Genomic DNA, 12,403 nt, shown 5'->3' with positions numbered 1-12,403 from the left:
CATTGAGAGCTGAGAAAAAGTGGTGACAGACACACACACGTACAAAACATATAGTACATTTAAACCCACTCATCTTCGCATCGAACCAAAAATTAGCATTAGCTTCACACACAAATTTATTTATTTTTTTGAAATGATAGCTTTAATATTATATGGAATGTACAACTAAATAATTAGTAGATTTTGAGTTAAAAGAAAATATATATTAATACTAAAATTTTAAATAAGTATACTCGTTATGATCTAAAATTATAAATGTTATTAATACGATTAGTATATTAGGTACTTGAATAGTATTTTGGAGTATTTACTCTCATGTTCTTGGTGGCAGTAGTAATTTTTTTTGTTATTTAACAAAAACCCATTATACGGTGCTTTATGTAACAATGTAATAGCTTCTTATTGCGCCTTCTGGACTTTACAAAAACAAATAAAAATTTTGCAAAACTTAATTATCCATCAAAGGTCCTCGCAGTAATCATTTATATAAAAGAAAAAGTATCTTACATAGAACTTTTTAAGTTAGTATGAGTTAGTTAGCACATGCATCCTTTTAATTTGTTAGATAAAAATAGAACTTTTTATAAAAATAAATAACGACTATTGATGTAGCTGATAAAAATAAAAATTGTGAAATTATAAAAAAATGTTATTTATTTATTTACAAATAAAGTTACGATAAAATGTGTCTAATTAAATTTAATCTGTGTGTTTCTAATTTAATTATTAACTATTAATTTAATTATAAAGTATTACGAAGTATAAAGTATTTAAATAGGGTTTTCAAATACTTAACAGTACTATTTGGTCAATGTAGTTATAATATAAGTGCTAATTACTGTAGATGTTAGTTCAATGGTGAAATATTTTAATATTTTTATGATAAATAAACCAAAACAATAAAAATTAAAAATGTACTATCAGCTACTTTCATTAAATACAATTTATTGATTTATTATTCGTTGTCATACAATAAATACTATTAATTTTTATATAGTAAATCACTTAAATGACTTTATTCGCTTTATGAATATCGATTTCAATGAGCATACTTAAAGCATTTTAAATTCAATTTGCAGCAAATAATTTAATTCCTTATTTTTAGCAGAAATTCAGGCAGCGAGTTGATTTAATTTACATCCATTTTCATGAGCATATTTTAAACAATTACCAACCGTATGTAATAGTATCGCTATTTCCTGAGGCAATTCACATCCGTTTTCATGAACATCCTTTAAAGATTCTTAATTGTATTTACTAGCTACTAATACAAGTTGATCAATTTTAGGTAAGACAATAATTTTCTCTAGTTGTGTGTTGCGGTGTTCACACTAGTTGTTGACAAAACTCTAATGTTAAGTCGCGCTTACCACCAAAGGGGAACGGATGGGTGATCATAGTGTGCTTCTACGGTGGCGAAAAAGCACATGTTCCCAGTGCAGAAGTCAACGGGAAACCACTGCACTTAAATTTCTCCAAGATATACCAATCCAATTGGGTAACGACAAGGCAATAGTAGAGAAGTAGAGAATGAATTAATTTCTCAGAAACTATTGAATATTTTTAAATCTTGCAAAGAAAATATTTAATTAAAAAAATCTACTATGTTATGTAGTCAAATAATTGTTATTCAAATTCTTCAGGGATAAAAACGTTTGTTTTATCTTATCAATTGTTCTTCTGTTGCAGCATATTAAAGTTTAGTAATGTAATTAAATATGATAATGATATATTTTTGTTAATAAAACAGACATTTTCGTTATTATATTTGGTCACGTAAACAAGACTTAGAGACTAAATTTCAAATGCTGATTTGTATATTTTTCTGGAGAGCAAAACACATTAAATATTTAATAGTGTTCAATAGAAAATTTTTGAAGAAAATTTACAAATATTTTCGATAAAAATGGCTCGTGATTTTTTGACATATAGTAGAAAATATATTTTTAATTACTTATTAATAAAAATTTTAAAAGCCCAATTTTTGTGACAAATTTACTTTTGAATATAAGTTATAGATTTTAAATTTTAATAAAATTTTCTCATTTTATTAGCATATGCACCACAATACTATTCATCTATTCTTTTGGCATTTTCCCTATTATAAAGATCCTTCAACCATTTTATGCCAATATAACCTAATATTTTCCATACTTCTACTATCATTTCATCTGGCCCTACTGTTTTATTTTTTGAATTGATACTACGGTCTCCTTACTTCTCAGTAATTAAATCTACTAGTCCCTCGTCACACAAGATATCCTTTAATGTCTCTCTTGAATACAGTTATTCATTCAGTAATTTTTCAAAATACTTTTTTCACACCATCATCACTCGATAGCTCCCTCTTATCAACATTTTTTATACTCCTTACATAGTGATAGTCTTCAGACCTTTTTTCTCTAACTTTTGGAAGTCTATAGACTTCTTGTTCACTTTCCTTTGTTCCTAGCCTATCTTATAACTCGTCATACTTCATAAAATTTGCCTTATTTACCACACACTTGGCTTCTTTACACAAGCGTTTGTACTTTATTCAATCTTCTCACGTTTTGTTTTTTTACCATACTTTGAACTACTTTTTCTTACTCTCTATGATTTTCTGAACGTCTTCATCCACCACCAGGTTTTCTTGTTTCCTGAAATTTTATTACTTCTATCACCAACAATCTCTATTGCTGTACTATTTGCTCAATTAGTAATGAAGCTAGTCATTCCACACCGTCCTCTCTTTTTCCGTTTTTCAAAAATTCTTTTTCTCTTACCCCTTTAAATTTCTACTACCAAAACCTCGATTTTCCTCTTATGTTTTCTCTGTTTTTGTATATTCTCTTCCCTTGTATACTACAACTCCATTACCATCAATCTATGTTGTGAAGTTACACTCTTGCCTAGGATAACTTACAATTTTTTACTCGCTTTACATTCTTTCTTTTTCACATAAAATAATCAATCTGTGAACTATTACTTCCACTCTTATAAGTTATACAATGTTCTTCCCGTTTTCTAAAATAAGTATTAACTACAGCAAGATCATATATTACTGCGAACTCCAGGATTTTTTTATCCAACCTAACTAAAATTCTTTTCACTAAAATCATACCCTCCATGTACTCTTTCAAATTTTCTCCTCTCATTACCGTCTTGTCCATTCATATTGCCACCTATTCTGATTACAAAGTTCCCTACATTACCTCATCCATCTCTTTCCAAAACACTCTTTTTTCTATTTCATCACTTCCTAATTGTGGTGCATAGGCACTTACTACATTCGAAACTTTTTCCTCGAAAATTAATTCTATGACTATAATTTTGTTACTTTTTCTAACTATTTCTACTACTTATCTTTTAATCTCCTCATCCATTATTATTGCTACGACAATCTTTGTATTGATCTTACCTAAGTATATTTCTTTATAACCTTCATCTACTTCTTTTGCTTTCTCTTCCTTCCACTTAGTTTCTTCACACAATAAATATTAACTTTTTTTTACTTTTCATCTATCTTTCTGTCTTATTAAACTAGTCGAGAACTTAAGTTATGATGATGTCTCTACACCATTCATGCTGCGAGCGTAGGGTAGGCCTGTACACATGACAGGTAAAACAGCTACCACTTAAGTTATCCGGCTGGTATCAAACACTTTATACTTTGGGCCTTCTTCGTCTTCAACTACTTTATTTCCTCTCGCCTGTTGTCCGCGCATACAACCGATATTGGTCAATCTGCCTAAGTTCTATTTAGTTCTCCTCACAATTTTTGACAAAATTTTATACCGGCTGTCGACCTGACGCAACCTCATTGGTAGCCCTTTTACGACTAGCATGTAAGTATCTTATCCTCTATCCGCCGGATTAACTTAATATTTACAATTATTAATAAAGATAAATTAAATTATTATACATTTTTATAATGTATAATGTATAATGTTGGCCGACCCCAAGTAGTCGGGATTAAGGCGAGGAAGAAGAAGATATATTTTTATGAAAAAATCAACGAAAAACTAGAAAGTAGTATATTTAATAAATCATACTGTGTATAATATATATAAAGTTTCGATATATAAAAAAAATTGTAACTTATTAATTAATCAAGAGAGAAGATTTGTCAAACATAAAGTTGTATAAAAAATATTTGACTAGACTCTGAAGCACTTTGATGTATTATTTGTAACTGGTAATATTTTTAAGTTCAATTAATTTAACTGCATTAAGGATGAATTGCAGGAATTATATTTATTAATGGCCAAGAATCATACGTTTAAATTTTAGTATAAACGATAGATGAGAAAAGTATGTTATTCAGTGACTTAAAAATATGTACGGCTGTTTAGGTTAACTCACATTCAATTAATTACTTTCCTTCTTAATTATTTAGGAAATTCATTAAAATCTTTATGATCACATTTGTGAAACAATTTAAATTTATTATTTTAATCTATCCAATCCAAGTACGCTGTGAAGATTTTATTTTCATGTGAATGGTATGCAGTTTGTTAAGAAGTATAGTTTATATTAATTTACTGTGATAATTCAAAGTTAAATAACTTAATACCAGAGTCGTAGTTAGGTCTTGTATATTTTTGCGTTTTTTTTCAAATAATAAGCTTTTTATAGTTGTAGAAAAACAAATGAGAAGGTAAGCGCGCAAATTAAGTTTTGGGGTGATATTATTAAAGATTTACATATATCGATAAAAGTAGTTCTAATAACTACTAGAGTATCAAAGAATATATTTTAGTTGATATCAATATGTAAAACCTTTGTGATTGTTTTTATGAGTGCCCTAACTATTATAGGCACGCATTTATAAAAAGTGCTATTTACTGTAAAGTATGTACGTAATGATTGGCAATTTGAACAACATTGACAGTGACTGAACCCTAAGGATTATTTGTTTTTCAACGTACTGCAATGTTTTAATATTCTTTTTGATGTTATAAGTGCCTACATACGATGGCAATGGCACTCGACATCAAACTCCTTTGTCACGCTATGGTACAAGAACATGGTCTAGTGCGTCCACTCGAAATTAATACGAAAGGCAATTAATAGCTTATAGTTTCTAGGTGAACAATAGATTAAAGAAATACACGATGCCATAATTTTTATAAAAAAAAGCTTTAAAAATCCCAACCCCGCCTAGTTAAGATAAATATGGATGATATCTGACAGTGGTTGAAATTACTATCATAAAATACGCTACAGTGTAAATCTGTAGATATTGTCTAATTTTTAAAAGGAATCATTGAAATATTTCAAAAGCAACATGAACTCCTATTTTCTTATTTATATCCTAATTACAAATTTTATAATATATAAGTATAACACAATTTAATATCAAATTGATATTTAATAATTGTAATTTTTACAAATTTTGGAAAGCGCATCCTCCAACCTTTTTATATATTATTAGGATTAACATTAAATACTACAACATTTATATATACATTTATATATGGGATTATAAGGGATACTAATGCACACTTATTTATATAATTTTATGATTTGGTCTAAATTATAAACAATAACTAGAAAAAAAAAATTAATAAAACTATAATAACATGATTAGTAGTTATTTAAGACCAAATAAAATTTTTTTCAATTATAGAGGCCGTTTATATATTGAATATAAGGTAATAACTAACACTAGAATCATTTTTTAAATAATTTTTTGTATAAGGAGGATTAGTGGTATACTTATTATCATTCATCTATAAGACTAAACCGTTTGATTTGAACACGAAAAATAATGATTTTTTACACTAAAATAATATTTTTTGTTTAACTTTTTGGGCCGCTTACATTTAGAAAATGAGGGATTTTTTTCCAATTTACATGAGAAATGTCTTTAACTAGATACGATTTTTGATCGTATGACGTATAGTTAAAAAAAATTAGTCATAGAAGGGCTGAAAAAAATTGGCAACAGACATAAGATATACATCATAGTAAAATTAATATCTTCACAGCTTCGCATTGCAGCTAAAAATGTGTTTAAAATGTATGTATTTTTTAACTTTCTTGATGGGAATGTAGAATCTTATTAAACTTTGCTTGTTTGGCGATACAACTTAATGGATAATATACAATGTTAATGTATATTTATTGAAAAATAATTACTTTGAAGTTTGAAATACATGCTGTAAAATATTTATAATAAAATACAAACATTTATGTTGTTATGAATGCTTATGTAAATTAATAATTTCAAAAATGAAAATAAACATTAAGACAGAAATAAATAATAAAGTACTAATAAAATTGAAGTAATTTGCAGTGTTATTTAAAATTTATGCTTTTGGTTAATTTTTTTTTATATTATGTTACTAACGATAATGAATTAATACGATAATAAACACGTTAAATGCATGAAGGTAATTTTATGTCTAATTAGTAATTAAAAAAAAAAAAATTGTTTATAAATTTGCTTTTGTTCAGAATTCACGTGGTAATATTTAGTCTTCTATGCTTTGTACATTTACACTCTTATCATTGAATTGCCTAAGATCAAAGTAACTTTTATAGTATGTTTGAGAATGAAAACGTTGGGGTAACGCATAAAAGTTAGGGTGAGTTTTAAGTAAAACAATAAGAACACTTCAATGTAATTGTCGTTGTCAACACGTACCAAGTGGATATTGACCGAGTGTTGATGACGTGGGTTGTGAATTTCGGGCAAAAGAACTGCAAGAAGTAAAAGGAATAGAAAATCAAAGCAAGTAGCTATTAAAAACGAAAATAATGAAACGCTATTTCTTTTTTACACCCGCAGTGTTATTATTATTATACATAATATAAAAACGCGCATGAAGAGAACCCAAGGGGACGATTTTATCCAGCCAGAACATCAAAGGCTCGTGTAAACCTTAAGTACAATGAAGGTGTAACTCATAATTCTACGCATGTTTACTCATCATCACGATAAGATCATTTTTTCTTGACGACTAAGCTTCGGGGGAAATATTGATTTTATAAAAATTCTACGTTTTAATTTATTAAGAAATTTGAAAAATCTCATTATTTTGTGTTTTTGAGGTGTTTTAATAATTGGCACTAAGTTAAAATTTAGATATATTTAACAAATATATTCTTAGTCCAATTTCCTGTGTTTTTATCTCGATAAAAAATGAGCTTTATTATCATTAACCCTCTAAACAGTCAAGTAAATTATTATTAGAAGATTTTAAAAATCATGCTATATCAATTATAATTTTTTGCTTTGTATCAAAAAAAAAATAACATAACATCAGTGTCGGATCGGGGAGAGGGTGTCATGGGTAACATTACACTTCATTAAAATAGGTGCAATATTTTTTTTGTCTATCTTGCAAAATAATCATCTTTCAAAATTTTGATGATATATTCGTTAAAATAACACGATTCTATGTGTCTATGAATAATCGACATCAGATTCAATAATATTTAAATATTAATAATTTTAGATACGTTTTAAAAAAAAATTTTTATAAGTAATTTGCATTTGTAAATAGTAAATAATAAAGTTAAATGAAATACGACAAAAATATAAAATTAATCAGTTCAATAATTCATAAATTTTGCATGAAAATTACAATACTAAATTAATGTTACAATAATACAATAACAATATTTTTTTTTAAAGTGGGTGTCATAGTAAAGTAAGTATAATATTATACATGTTTTATGACCAGGGCAAGAAACGATTTGAAATATTGATGAAATTCGATTAAAAAATTGTAAGGTTATCGATATCCATAAAAAATTGATAGTAATTTCTTACAATGCACAATGTATGTTATAAAAATTGAAAAAATATTTTATTTATATAGAAAAAGCAATAACAAATAGTTTTAATACATATTTATTTTTTTCCCAAAAAGATAAGGTTTGTATTAAAATTCTGTCTAAATTATAATGTACATAGAATTAATTAATTCACAGGGTTAATTTTCGTTGATATAAAAAGTTTATCAAGTGATCAAACCTACAGGACGCGTTTATCCTTTAATATAGAGTGAGTCAAGTAAATATTCACTGTATATGTTTTTAGACAAGCTTTACAAATATGCACAAGCACCAAATCTGATATTTCTATGAAATCAAACTACTTTTATTTATTACTTTTAATAATTACACTTAAATTACTTTTAAAAATTCCTGGAATATTTTGAGTAAATAATATTTCTAAAACACATAAATGTTTTTAATAACAGATTTATGTAGAAGAAATTTATCCAAAAAAATTCGCTGAAAAGTAATAATTATCATAAATATGTGATAAAATGCACTGTTGATTTTATGTATTTCCAATATTTTCAGAGTAATAATAACGCGTGTTTGTTAAAATTAAAATTAAATGTAATTAAAAAGTAGTAATTTAAAGTTGTTCATGTACTTTTTATTGATCATAAGTATAACTTCAAATGATTTCAGCTTCGATGCGAAGCTGAGAAGATATTGGTTTTACTATGATGTGTTTTTTTATTGTGTCTGTTACCACTTTTTCTCAGCTCTCACCGAACCGATTTCTTTCAATTTTTTTATATAGATGCATGACCTCTCAATTGGTATATTATTTTTATAAATCTGACCCTTTACCAGCCCATAGGGGGGATTTAAAATGACAACTTTTTCAACTTGACTTTTGATCATTGAAAATGTTCCGGAAAGTCTGACACTTTTATATATATTTTAAATTAAAGCTAATGTAATATACTTTATCATGGTAAAAAAAAAATTCGGACTTTATTTTGTCTTCACGGTGAAAATGACTACCGAATGCTATTTTTGTGTGAAAATTCTCGATTTTATTTTTTACATTTTTAACTTTATAATGTTATAACTTATTGAAAAGTGTATGGATCAACACAATTTTTTTATGATAAATAATATTTTTTAATAATCCCTTTTTCATTCGACATACTTTATCTTAATCAGGATAGTAATAAGAAACTAGCAGGTCATGTAGCTGCTACATTTAATTACAATTATTATTGTAATAAAAAAAAAAGTAATAATCCACCAATTTTTTAAAATTAAACACTATCTAAAGATTTGCATCGAAGCGTTTTTTTTTATAGTGATTTTAAACACTGTCAGATATCATTATACTTGATCCAACTATGCTACGTCACCATTGTGCTGCGACCCCCCTGTGCTGGGTTTTTTTTCTATGTTTCCTTAAAAATTATGCAAATTTAAAGAAAAGGACACTTATTAACGCAATTACTAAAAAAAAACTAAAAATTCTGATAATAAAAATTGGCTATAAGAGAGACTATAAATAATAACTACCATATAAGGGTATTTTCAAATTGACAAAATTAAAATTAAATAAATATATAAGTAAAAAAATTATTGAGATCGATGTAAATTAGCTAAATTAAACTCATAAGAGAATTGAATCACTTTTAAATAGTGGTGTATCTTAATTCTTTTTCGGGTAATAGAAAAAAAAATATAACGAATTAAATTGTTTTTATTATGAGTGATTTTAATCATGTCGTACGTAATTTTTAAATCGTTCCAAAATATATGATTTTTATACATTACTTGTATCTGTGATGATTTGATAATGGATCACAAATAAATTGTATTATTTTCATAATGTATAACACAATAACTAATAAAATTAAAAATTTCTTTGAATATTATAACTGTTTACAAATATTATTAACATTACCTTTATGTAATATTAATGGATTTGCTTTGTCAAAATTACCATCTGATATGACTAAACCTAAGCAAAATATATTGTTGAGAATTGAAACTTTTATGACGAAGTCAAATCATAATATCATCAAATAGTTTTGTATAATTTAGTCCAAGAAAATACTCTGAAAAATAAAAACACCTTACATAATTATATTGTATATTTACACATAGACGATAGTTCAGCATGTTCTGATTAGTCCTATAACTTTCGATGTAATGAATATTTTTCAATTTTTTTTTTTTTCAAATAATTTGTATACTTTTGGGCTATAATAGTATCATTATTTATAATATTTTTTCGTTTAAACATTAAATAGTTTATTTAATTTATAAAAAATGTAAAAACAAAATTCAAGGTGTTGGTGAAAAAATGTTCTTAATATTCAGTAGTTAAATTACTACAGCGTCTTAAAGTTTTAATTTATGTGTTATTTTATAGTATTAAGGATTGATTTAGTTGCATTAAGGAAAATAGAACGCTCAATCATTTCACACTTAAAATTAGTTATAGGTATTAAATTTTTTCCATGAACATATTACCGTTTGAATAATAGCCTATAAATTAAATGTAAAAACGAATATTATCTGTACAGATAGTACAATCAAAAAAATCTTTAAAAATGAAGATTGTACAATCTTAAACTCGTTTTGATATTAGTTTATCAGTATTAGTATTAGATAAATGTAAAAGTTGTGTTGTTACCTTAATAAATTATAAGATATTTCGTTTTAAGATAAATTTTAATTTTTATAAATTTTATTTAAATTTTTATTAGACAAATCTTAAATATTTTTATCATCAAATATAATTTTTAGTGATAAACTTTGATATTACTAATCTAATAATTAATTTATAGTTGTATTCTTTGTTATTTTTAAATTTTAAATTTCTGAGGAATATTAGCTGCTTAATTTAACTAATACTATGCAATTTATCAATTGCTGATTCGAGTTTAATATAAGTCTAAGTGAGTTTTTACTTTTTATTAAAATATTTTAATTTATACTGTGCAAATGATTCTAACGAATGAATAAGTAAATCTTTTGTTACTTAATAAACTATCTTACTGTTCAATTATATTATAAATTCTTTCAATGTTCTAACTATAAGTTACAATTAGTTTACAAAATAAATGTTATATTGTTTATTCGAGAAAAATTATTTCAAGTAGATAGTTTTTGTTCAATTTAATATAATGTTTAAAATACTTATGGTACATAAAAGAATATACTTAGTGCTATTTCAATTGTAGACGTTTGATGTTATAGATAATATTTATATAAAATTTGATCAATAATTATTTGAAAGCTAACTGTAATATCATATCTGTTATTAAAAAGCTTACTTGTTTTTATTATTAAATAATAAAATTTGATATAACTCCCAAACAAATATTTAATTTTTTTTTCTAGAAAACAAATTATTTGTTTTTACTCACTTCAATAAATTAAAATTTGGTTTATACTTAAGCATTAGAAGCAGCGAATTTTGAAGTAATAAATTGATAGGTGCTTCTCTGATATACCAATAAAAAACTATAAAAAGTAAGAAATTTGATATCTTATAGCTTTTATTAAAATTTAGTAATAAAAATGAAAGTTTTGTTTTCTACCTTAGATTATCAGAGACACTCTAGATAATTTCAAATTCCTGTAAAAATCGTGGTTGAGTATTACATAATTATCAAAACATTATTTGTTTATGATTTAGTATTTTACGTACATTTTAGTGGATAATTAATTTTGCCTTTCTCTAGATAATAATAAATACAATAAATAATGTTACAATTAATTATATACACCTATTGAGCACAGTGTTTTTAATAGAAAAATCTCAATGAGACCTGTACCTTTTAATAAAATAATAAATAAATAATTACTTATTATCTTATCTATGTTCAACGATCAGGAAAATTACAACTTAACAGTAATTTTTATGGCGTAATATATTTTCTTATATGTTTTCATGATTTTAATTTAGTAAAGAACAAATTTTACCGATAAATTTAATTTAATTTCAAATAAAGGCTACTTAAAATTCGTATTTTACGCAGTTATTGTAGTTAAATAGCATTAATTTTATTTTATTCACAATTCTCCATGAAATGATAAAACAGAGTTTCAAATAAATATGAATAACATACAATTTTCACAAACATTAATTTACTTATTATCATTATATCGTATTCAAAATTATTATTAAGTAATACACAAATAAAATTGTATGCTGTTTACATTTTTTATGATGTATTATCTGTATTTATAAATTAATGAGCGTGATTTTAGTGAAATTACTAAATCAACTTGAGCTTACAAAACATTTATTAATACCTGACATAAACACATTAATTAATGTTTGTATTAGTTCTGATTAACGAGTATATATTTACATATTCAGGGTTAGTTACTTGCCAATAAAATAAGCATAGCTTACAGTTTGAAAAAATTCAGTATGGTAATATTTGTCTTTTAAAAATTTAAAATATTTTACAAAGTGGAGCGCTCAGAATTTTTAAATTTTTAATTAGGTTTCAATTTCTATCCTACGTCGTTAGTCATTCCATAGGTGTATTTAGATTTAATTTAATGTCTCACCTTCAAAATATTTGTATAAAAATCAAAATAAATATTTTCGGGAAGGGGCTGTGACAAAATTCCCAGATGCGTCACTAATATAATATGAGACATCTTTTGATACAAATCTGAA

At 25.4% G+C, this 12,403-nt stretch overlaps 1 long non-coding RNA gene across 1 annotated transcript; it reads right to left on the bottom strand.

The window, feature by feature from the left end:
- Nucleotides 1-11,309: 11,309 nt before the first annotated feature.
- On the bottom strand, nt 11,310-11,694 carry LOC126899333 (uncharacterized). The gene is made up of 3 exons (XR_007702549.1): nt 11,577-11,694; nt 11,420-11,449; nt 11,310-11,347 (listed from the first exon to the last, which is right to left on the bottom strand). It is a non-coding gene; the product is annotated as an uncharacterized LOC126899333 (long non-coding RNA).
- Nucleotides 11,695-12,403: the final 709 nt, after the last annotated feature.

Source organism: Daktulosphaira vitifoliae, unplaced genomic scaffold (genome assembly GCF_025091365.1).
Source record: "Daktulosphaira vitifoliae isolate Bord-2020 unplaced genomic scaffold, ASM2509136v1 Scaffold_2, whole genome shotgun sequence".
NCBI classification, from domain to species: domain Eukaryota; kingdom Metazoa; phylum Arthropoda; class Insecta; order Hemiptera; family Phylloxeridae; genus Daktulosphaira; species Daktulosphaira vitifoliae.
Note: the sequence above shows the minus strand (reverse complement) of the source record. Positions and strands in the feature narration are given on the sequence as shown.